The sequence below is a fragment of the Equus caballus genome, chromosome 21 (genome assembly GCF_041296265.1).
Source record: "Equus caballus isolate H_3958 breed thoroughbred chromosome 21, TB-T2T, whole genome shotgun sequence".
NCBI classification, from domain to species: domain Eukaryota; kingdom Metazoa; phylum Chordata; class Mammalia; order Perissodactyla; family Equidae; genus Equus; species Equus caballus.
Window position 1 is genome coordinate 72,141,433 of NC_091704.1, and position 9,658 is coordinate 72,151,090.

At 62.1% G+C, this 9,658-nt stretch overlaps 1 long non-coding RNA gene across 1 annotated transcript; it reads left to right on the forward strand.

The window, feature by feature from the left end:
- On the forward strand, nt 1-2,531 carry LOC111769858 (uncharacterized). The gene is made up of 4 exons (XR_011430308.1): nt 1-256; nt 388-529; nt 734-985; nt 2,310-2,531. It is a non-coding gene; the product is annotated as an uncharacterized lncRNA (long non-coding RNA).
- The last annotated feature ends 7,127 nt before the right edge of the window (nt 2,532-9,658 follow it).

The window sequence follows — 9,658 nt, forward strand, 5'->3', positions numbered from 1 at the left end:
GCTGTGAAGTTTGTGGCCTTTTCTTACAGCAGCCACAGGACCTAACACCTGAACGTGAAGGAGAAAGTTTCCAGCTAGAACCTCAAAGCCCCACGAAGGACGATACCCACCACCCAGCCCGCGCCCTCGAGCCGGCAGGGCTTGCTCAGAAGAAGCGCATCTCAGAGCCGACAGGGACCCGCCACTGCCTGGGACTGTGCAGGCCGCAGGTTCTCGGAGCCCTGAATGTGAGGTCAACAGTCACGTGCGGAGAAATGTGAGCGTTTTCCCAGAGAAGGGCCTGTGGTTCCCATGATGTTCCTGAAGGAAATTGGGGCCCTACAGTTGTTGAACTGACTGCACAGAGAGAGGCGAGAAACATGTGGGCTTCTGCATCTGTCAGCACAGGGGAAACCTTACTATCGTGAGACGCAAGGAAAGATGCGTTCTTTGCTGAGAGTCAGGCTGACACTTTCCTTCATCAAAACTGCCCAACTGCTGGGAAGCCGGCTGGGCCCCGGACCTGTGAGGCGTGGTCTGCAGTGAGATGGTCTGTTGTGGGGCAGAGGCTGTCCCCAAGGGCGTCTGTCACCCCCAAGCCCCAGGGGAGCTCTCTGCGGGCTCACGGGTCTTGGTTTCACCCAGGGGGTGGAACGCCACGCGGCTGCACACAGGGCCGTCGCCCCGGAAACGTCAGGCTGTCAGCAGCGCCTCCTGTGACAGCATCCTCTGCTTCATTTCAATGTTGTTACAGGCTGTCTGTGTGACGACAAAGCTGCAGGCCCCAAGACAGAGAAAACCATCTGGCAGCTGGTCCTTCTGATAAAAGACCCAAGAAACCGCATAGATCGTCAAGGAGGGAGACCCGGGAGAAAACCCAGGTGCCCGCCACTCCAGCGCCAGGGCCACCGGGGTCCCCCAGAGGCACCCCATCAGCCGTGGACCCGGGCGGGGCTGTCTCCTGCTGCCCCCGTCGCCTGGTCAGACAGACTGCGTGGAACCGCAGGTTAGACGGGGCGCGAGCTAGGAGCTCCTCGCTTGCTGTGGTTGTTCACGTGTGTAAAGGTCTGAGAGACAGGGCACAGGCGGGAGGTCCCGGGAGGGGGCAGGGGTGGGGCAGGTGGACGCTACACACGGGGAAGGTGCCTGGAGTGTTTGTCGCTGGTTAATCAGCTCTTACACCCCACGGCCAGGCCTGACCACACTACTTCCTCCGGCTCCTGGCAGACCCATCAGCGAGGGGAGGCTGGTGCCAGTGCCGGGGGTGGGCGGCCACCCAGCACAGCCCTGGGCAGTGGCCCCAGGTCCCCACAGGCCGCAGGAGGGTGGTTGGATCTTGGCTGCTCCCAGGAACTGGCTGACCTGTGGTCTGTGTGGAGGTCCAGCTGGGTCAGCCAGGGAGGTCACTCCATGGTTTATCGCCGGCTGGCCGGACTTCAGAGGGAGGCGCTGTGCCAGACGTCGAAGGCGCTGCATTCCCAGCAACGTGCTGGCTCTTCTGAGCAGCTGAGTCCAGTGGGACGTGCGCCCTGATAGGGCCCAGCTGCGGAGGCTGTAAACCCACGAGGCCGCCTTGCTGCCATCCACGCTAACAGTCGTGGGTCCCAGCCAGTGCTGATGGCCTGTAGGACTGGACACGGCCTCTTCCAAATTGGCACCTGGCCTCAGTGTGCCAGACGGGGACAGCGCTGGGCCAAAAGCTGACCCCTCAGGGCCATAAGGAGGACTGGGCATCATCCCGCTGGACATCCACCCTCGTGTGTGCCTGGTCCTCTCAAAGGATGGTGTGTCCTCATGCTGGACATCCACCCTCAAGTATACGTGGTGTCACCTGGTGACGGCATACAGGGGTAGAAGGAATTTGGGAGACAGCTAGTCAGCCCCTGGGTCTGAGGGTGGGACTTCACTCAGAGGCTCTGCCCGTCGAGCTTGCCTTCTCCCGTTTCCTGGTCCCTCCTACTCTGGGGAGGCAGTCATTACGTGTGACCGGCAGCCCGATGTCCCCTGTGAAGGTCTTTTGTGTGGGGACTCCCCAAGCAACGGGGTGAACATCCTGTGAGCAACGCCCCCACCCCACAGCGTCACTCTGCACCGGGGGGGCCTGGGCATCAGCCGCCCCCAGGAAGACAGTGGTCACGGCCAGACGCTCAGGTGGGCAGCACAGCTCTCGTCTGAGCCCAAGGGGAAATGGACTGCCTGACTCAGCTGGGGGTAGGCCCGTGCCAGGACAAGCAGCATGGGACTCGACTCAAGGGAGGGCCTGGGACAGTGGGCACGTCCTGGCGTGTGGAGGAGTCAGTGGGTCCCAGGCTTTCCATCTCCATGGTCAGGTTTCACGGGACTTCGCAGGAAGGAGCTGCTGCCACAATTCTTACAAACCTCAGGTCGTCTTCAGAAAGCAGCATCAGGTGGGGCGTTTGGACGCACAGGAGGAGCCACACCGATGGTCCCACAGACGGAGAGCTTGGGCCGGGCCCCAGACTGGGCCTCTCCCTAGAGGAGACCAAGAGGCAAGAAAATGGAGGCCCCAGGGAGCCGCACACTCGAGATGGGTGAGAATCGAATCCCGGTCAGCCTTGCCCTCCCACTCCAGCCGGGTCACTGGCATCCTCACCCCCCAAAGCCCAGCAAACACCACACCGCACCTGGGCTCCTGTAAACGTGGTCCCTGCAGTGTTGGGGTGTGCTCACAAGCGTGCATGGTGTGTGCCTTTTCCTGCAGTGTTGGGGTGTGTGCATGAGCGTGCATGGTGTGTGTGCATGTGCCTCTCCCTGCAGCATTGGGGGGTGTGTGCACAGGCATGCATGGTGTGTGTGCGTGTGCCTTTCCCTACAGTGTTGGGGCGTGTGCACGAGCGTGCATGGTGTGTGTATGTGTGCCTTTCCCTGCAATGTTGGGGGGTTGTGCACGAGCGTGCATGGTGTGTGTGTGCATATGCCTTTCCCTGCAGTGTTGCTGGTCCCAGCGTCTCCTCCTGACGTGGGTTCGAGTTAGCTTTTCATCTATAACCCAGTAGATGAGGCAGGAGGGGCCCCAAGACATTCTGGTCAGTGTCCCAGACCCCGCTTTCTGGGATGCTAGGCCCCAGGCCGGGCCCGGACAAGGCTAGGTGGAGATACTTCTTCCCATGGCTCTTCCGTCCACAGGGCGGGTGGGTATCAGCGTGGTTCGGGGTGGCCCAGGGCCTTGTCCTGAAGGTGTGTTTGCAAGGTCAGCACCCTTCTGACTTAAATGGTCTGTTTATCTGGCGCCTTTGGGGGCTGATGAGACTCGGGGCTGAGGAGACCCCACACCGCCCGCCGGCCCAGCAGTGCCCGTGGGTTTGCTTGGGTCCCTGGCATGATTGAAGGAGCTCACAGTGGCTCGCTTGGGGCACTTGCAGGCCTGGGCATGCAGGCAGGTTCTGGAGTGAGTGCGGGTCGTGCCCAGCACTCGGGGACCTCTCTGGAGTTCACAATCCTCGGTGCTCCTCACCCCCAATGCTGCTGCTCACACGGCGGACGGAACGTGGCCTGGCCGCTCCCCTCCACGGGTGTCCCCAGGGTGCCCTGCCAGGCACACTGCGGTGCCAGCCCTGACCTGGAGCGAGCTGCCGTTTCCCACCCTCTTGCTTGCCTTCCTCTGAGAGCAAACTCTAGTTCTTTCTTCTCGGCTGAGGGATCAACAGAAAAAGCTAAAATGAGGCAAAGAGATAGAAGAATCTCCAGGGCGGACCGTGGAAGGAAAGGACTTGCTTTCATGACCCGAGAACGCTGCCTGCACTAAAGAAACTTCGCCAGAAAAGCCAATGTTTTCACTCATGGCACAAAGTACAAAGAATGCAAGCACATGCTCATCCTGAGGCCGGGGCTCCTGCAGGAACACGAGACCCGCTGTTCCTCCCAATGAACCCGAGAGGGAGGAGACAGGCCAGGGTGTTGAGCACGGGTCAGGGCAGACAAGAGAATTTGGCAAAAATAAGGAAATTTGGCCCTTTGCCCCCAGGCTGTGGGCTGCTGGAACAGCAAGAAAATCGAAGGCTAGAGGGGCCTCCAAAAGCACGGTCACAGTGCTCCCGGGGCCCCAGGAGCCACCCCTCCCATCCGCTTCGGAGGTTCAGCCTGGTCGGTGTCAGCTTAGTTTTCCTGGGTCTCGAGCCGCTGCAGGGCTGGCATCTGTCTCCTGGGCGCGTGCTCGGCTGCTCCCAGTGCCCTTCAGTTAAGCCGGAGATGAACCTCCGCGCAGCGGGAGCCGTTTCCTCCAGGCAGCCCAGGCGCGGGGTCCCGGAGCGCTGTCCGCACGGCTCCTACACCGGCTCCAGGTGTGAGGCCACGGCTCTGACGGGTGCCTTCCCGACCGGCTCCTTCCTCGTCCCGCTGCCCCTCACCGTGTGCAGCAGGGAAGGCGGGTTCAGCCCATCGGGAGTCCCACTGCTCAGGGCCAGCTCCAGGTGATCAATACGGGTCGCCAGGCACCAGGGACCCAGGGGCTGACGGGAGGACCACTGGTTCACTTTCCAGGTGTTTCCATCTCCAGGCTGAATTTCGATATTCCTGATGTTCTGAGACGGACTAAGTGGTTGGCCCCGGAAGGTGCTAGAAGGCACGACCACTCTGACTTGTTCTCTGATGACAAGTAAAGCCAAGACAGACGGGGCCCCGTAGCCCCCGATGGTGCTGGGGGTCACCCAGGCCTGCGTCTGCCCCTCAGCCCTGCAGGTTCCAGCTCAGACCGGGCAGTCTGGGGTCATGGAAACTCAGCCGGTTTGGGCATGATGGCCAGGGTTGGCTGCCAGGTTCTCATGCGGCCTGGAGCAGGGTGAGCCGCTCTGCTCTGTGCGGGGCCAGAGCCCACACCAAACATGACGGCCGTGGCCCCATGTCCAGCCCTCAGGCCATGCCCAGGACGCAGCACATCCTGTCCTGGGTGTCGAGGGCCTGCTTCATGCCAGGCTGTGCCGCCAGCTCCCCTTGTCCAGCCTCCTTCAGGGTCCGAGAACAGCTGGCTGACGGGGACTCGGGGCGTCCCACCAGAGCTCATCCCTGAGATTTGGCTCAGGAGCTCCACTCCCACCGCAGTGCCCAGGAGCCCCAGCCCGCAGCAGCAGCACCCCGTGAGCACGGATGCCACTGCTCAGGCAGCCGCTCCCATTAAGACGAAGTGAAAGGGGGGCAGCCTCGGGGTGTGGGGCCTTCGAGATTAACAAACTCCAAGCAGGCCTAAGACTCTGTCAATCCCCCAGATCCACTGAGGATCCTTGAGTCCAGAGTCCAGGGAGAGAGGGTGGGGCAAAGGCCCCTTGAACCGGCTCTGAGCCCAGTTCTGGGCCGGGGACATCTGCAGCATCCAGGGACAATTTTGACAGTCAGTAGGGTGGGAGGGGCCAGGGAAGCTGCTCAGTGTCTGTGGTGGGCTGAAGGGTGGCCCCAAAGATGTGTCCCTGTCCAAACCCCACTACATGCGTGTGGGACCTCGTTTGGAAGGGGGTGTCTGTGGATGTGGTTAAGTTAAGGACCTGGAGATAAGACCATCATGGATTTCCAAGGGGCCTCAAATCCCATGACAGGTGTCCATATGAGACACGCAGGGGAGGCCACGTGAAGACCAAGACAGAGGTTGGGGAGATGCGGCCCAGAGATGCCTGGAGCCCCAGGAGCTGGAAGAGGCAGGAAGGACCCTCCCCCAGAGCCTCAGAGAGAGCATGGCCCTGGGACACCCTGGTCTTGGAGCACCCAAGCTCCAGGACAGAAGCAGCGTGAACAGGGCACCACCCCTGGGGAGGGAGGTCGCCATCCGGCAGGGCTGGTACCACTCGGCATCCACAGAGCCGCCCAACAGAGAGTGTAGGGTCAGGGCTGGAGACACGGGGTTCAGGCCCAGCCCCGCCTGCCTGGCTCTCAATGTCCTCATCCGTCAAATGAAAGACCTCAGGGGCAGGAGGCAGATCCAGTGAAAGCTACCACCCACCACCTCTATGTGAGAAAGTGGGGCGCTTGGGGGCTGTGCTTGCCAGGGCTGGGTCCCAGGCCTATGACAGGGAAAGCCCCCAGCCCACGTGGGCCCAGGGGTGCTGGGTACGCTCAGCTTCCTGACCTGTTAAGTAACTCAACTCCACGATAGCACTTTGAGCCGGATCTGCCACTGCACTCCTAGATGGGGAAACTGAGGCACACAGGGATGAAGGGCTTGCCGAGGTCACTAAGGCGGGAAGAGGCAGCGCCCAGTGTCAGCCCAGGCCCTGGGCGCAGCCATGCCGTCCTCACACCAGAGCCCTCTGTGGCCTTGGCCAGGCCTAGTGACTCAGAATCTGCACATGCCAGCCTCTCCTGGGTGGCGGTCAGCGCCCAGCACTCAGTGACACCCAGCCCCATAGTGGACAGTGAGCTGCTGTGTCCACTGGCCTTCCTGGCTCCTGGCAGCACTGACCCTGCTCAGGCAGGGCTGGGGCATCTGCATGACCCGAGGGGCCCAGGCAGATGTCCCCACGCAGGTGCCCACTGTGAGCGCAGGAGTGTCCTGGGCCCCGGGCCTCCTGTCAAGCGCCCTGTGAGTGCACCGCAGGTGGCCCTGGAGGCCTCGGGCCAGTGGGGGATCAGCCCTCCCTGTTGCAGAGAGCTGGTAGAGCCACAGCCCCTCCCTGCACCCTGGCAGGAGGTGCGTGTCCTGGGGGGCCCAGGCCACAGCGAGGGAGCAGCCGGACCAGCAGGGTCCAGCCACTTGTGGGGGCTGTGGTCCTTGTCGGGGCTGTGGGTTCCAGGCACGATGGAGCAAGACCCACAGGCCGAGCAGCCCGGGGCTGGAGTGTTGTGGGGCCGTTTAGAGAAACTCCCTCCCTGTCGGCCCAGAACTCAGGCAGCAGCCAGTGCCCCTCGGCTGCCTGGCCCTCCAGCTGGGCGCAAACGTGACCAACGCCCTGGGGCCCCAGGTGCCCCTGCTACCCCTGAGTCCCAGCCAGTCCACCTGGTCTCCAGAACCTTCTCGACCCTCCGCCTGCTGGGCTTCCCCTCCGCGCCTCCCAATGCTTTTGCAAAGTGCAATAAGATGAATTAGCAGAAAAGGGATGGGCAGCCTGGAGTCGCAACCACGCCAGCCAGCATCACAGCGTCCAAATGTGCGTCTCCGGCACCAGGGATGTCATGGCTGTCACAGCCGCAGAGAGCTGGCTGCAGGACCTCAAGGCCGAGGAGGAGCAGGTGCGGGGCCTGCGGCAACCCTGGCAGGAAGGGCGCCGGCTGAAGCTCTGAGCTCGGGCTGCAGTCCTGGGTCCCAGCAGGCTATCTGGGAGGAACGATCTGTGGTGGATAAGAAAACAAGTGCTGGGGCCCTACCCGGGCTCAGGACGACTCACAAGTCCCTTCCGTGCACTGGCTCCAGATGCGCACTCCACTCAGACACCCATCGTCAGGGACCTTGTTGGAGCCCCCATCAAGCACCGGGAAGACGAGCTGGGGCCCCGGACACTCCTCTCTAGCAGCCCGAATGCACCCCCCCGCCCCTGTCCAGGAAGACGCCTGCCATGGCCACCCCACTTGGCCACTCTGTGCAAACGCCCCGTGTGGTCTCCCCAAAGGGTCTGCTCTGTTTGGGGCGAGTGGAGGGGGGGCTCTGACCCCAAGAAACGTCCTCCCACGAGATGTGGAGGCCATGCACACCCTGCCCTGCCACCCTCCCTTCCTTTCCTTGGACAGCGGCAGAGGCCGAGTATACGCGGGGACTGGACAGTCCACGGCTCAGGCCACGTCCTTCTGCCCCAGCCCCTGCCAGCACTGACTGGCCACCCAACACATAGGTGAGGGTCCAGCACTGGCCCGAGCCCTGGAGAGAGCAGCAGAGATGACATTGTCCGCCCTCGGGGCTCCGGGAGAGCTCACCTGCGTGGGAGCTTGGCTGAGCCGTCAGGGAACAGGGTCCAGGCTCAGCTGCCACACGTCCCTCTCCTGGCAGAGGCACAAGGGGACAGGACCTCCTGTCTCTCTGCAGACCCGGCTCCGTGACCGACCTGTGGTGGGGGAGTGGGGCCCTTGGCTGAGAGAGGAGCCCCGGAGTGTCTTGGCCCTTCTGGCCAGCCTGTGCTGTCCTGGACAGCCCTGAGGCATGAAGTAACCAGTTGTTGGTTCAGCTAGAGTGCTCTGGGGGGTCTGCCCTCGTGCCCTTCCTACAGCTGACCTGTGTGTACCGCCGAGCACCGCGGGTCAGGCACCCTGGCCACCACGTTCACTTGTTTGATGCCTTTGATATGTGGACAAGAGGGCCGTGCCCCTGCTGAAGCCCACAGACAGGCGAATGCAGGGCCTGAGCGGCCAGGCTCGGAGCCATGTGGCTGTGGTGCCAGGCGCTGGGAGAGCCCTGAGCTGTGAGAGGTCCTTCCGCAAGTGGGAGGCAGGTGGACTGGGATGCGTCTCCCAGGATTCTGATGAGAGGGAGGAAATCCCGACAGGTGTTTCCGGCTGCTGTCATCAGCACTGGCCTTGGCGGCTCACGTTTCCCTCTGAGATGCAGCAGCACAGGACGGGGCCGTGGGCGAGGGAGGGATCTGGAGAACAGACAGTATTTGCACAGGTTTAGCTCTGAGCCGAGGGTCTGCCTCAGAACTCTGCCTTGGCCGTGTGGCAAACCTCTTCGTATCCATCCCCTGACGGTCTACACCGCAGTCTGGTGCTTATCCTGGAAGCTGGCGGCTCACACCTCCATCATACCTGGACCTTCCCAGGCCAGGATGGGCTGCTTCCAGCCATGACAGTGGGATGCAGCAGGGACCCCCTAGGAGGACAGCACCAGTCACATTAAATCATTCGTGTTGTTTGTGGGTGGATTAGTCAGCTCGGTAGCTGTAACAAAATACCCCAGGCTGGTGGCTTCAACAGCAGACACTTACTTCTCACAGTTCTGGAGGCTGGAAGGTCTAAGATTCACACACGTGATTCTAATGCAGCCATAAGCTGGCCATTGAGCACAGCCACGTGGCACCCAGATCACTGGGCCAAACGTCCCACGTCCCACGGCCCCCACGGTCTGGCAGCACCATGTCCCCCACGACCCCCATGGATCCACGGCCCCCATGGTCCCACAGCTTCATGGCCCCCACGACCCCCATGGTCCCACAGCTTCACAGCCCCCATGGTCCCCACGGCCCCCATGGCCCTACGGCCACCACAGTCCCATGGTCCCACGGCCTCCATGACGCCAATGGCCCCTCGGCCCCACGGCCCCAGCTCTCTGCTCACAGACCTCCTTTCAGCATTTTCACCAGACGGTTTTAGTCCTGTCGCACATTTCAGTTGCTATCAGTCTATGAACACAGACTTCTCATTTGCACCCCATTCTGATTCCCTTGGGAAGTTCTTTGCCCACGTCCTGGGTCCTGATTGCATGGAGAGCACGCGGGGTCTGCCTGCAAGAAGGCCCTGTCGCTGCTGCCCCGCGTGCCATCGAAAGCACGTGCCTAGGGAGGGAGAGATCTGAAAGTTGTCAGCACTGGGTACAGCCAAAGCCATGGCCTCGAGGCTCAGCCCCGAGGAGTCGGCCTGGGGGAGGAGAAGAGGCCAGAGCCTGAGAAAGAGCAGGTGGGGGGAGCGGACAGCAGGCTCTTCCCACCTCCTCAAACACTTCCTGAAGACCAAACGAGAAAATCACAGGGCAACACAAAAACCCATGGACAGCCGCCTCCAGGTCTGGACACCCACCCCCAGCACACCACGA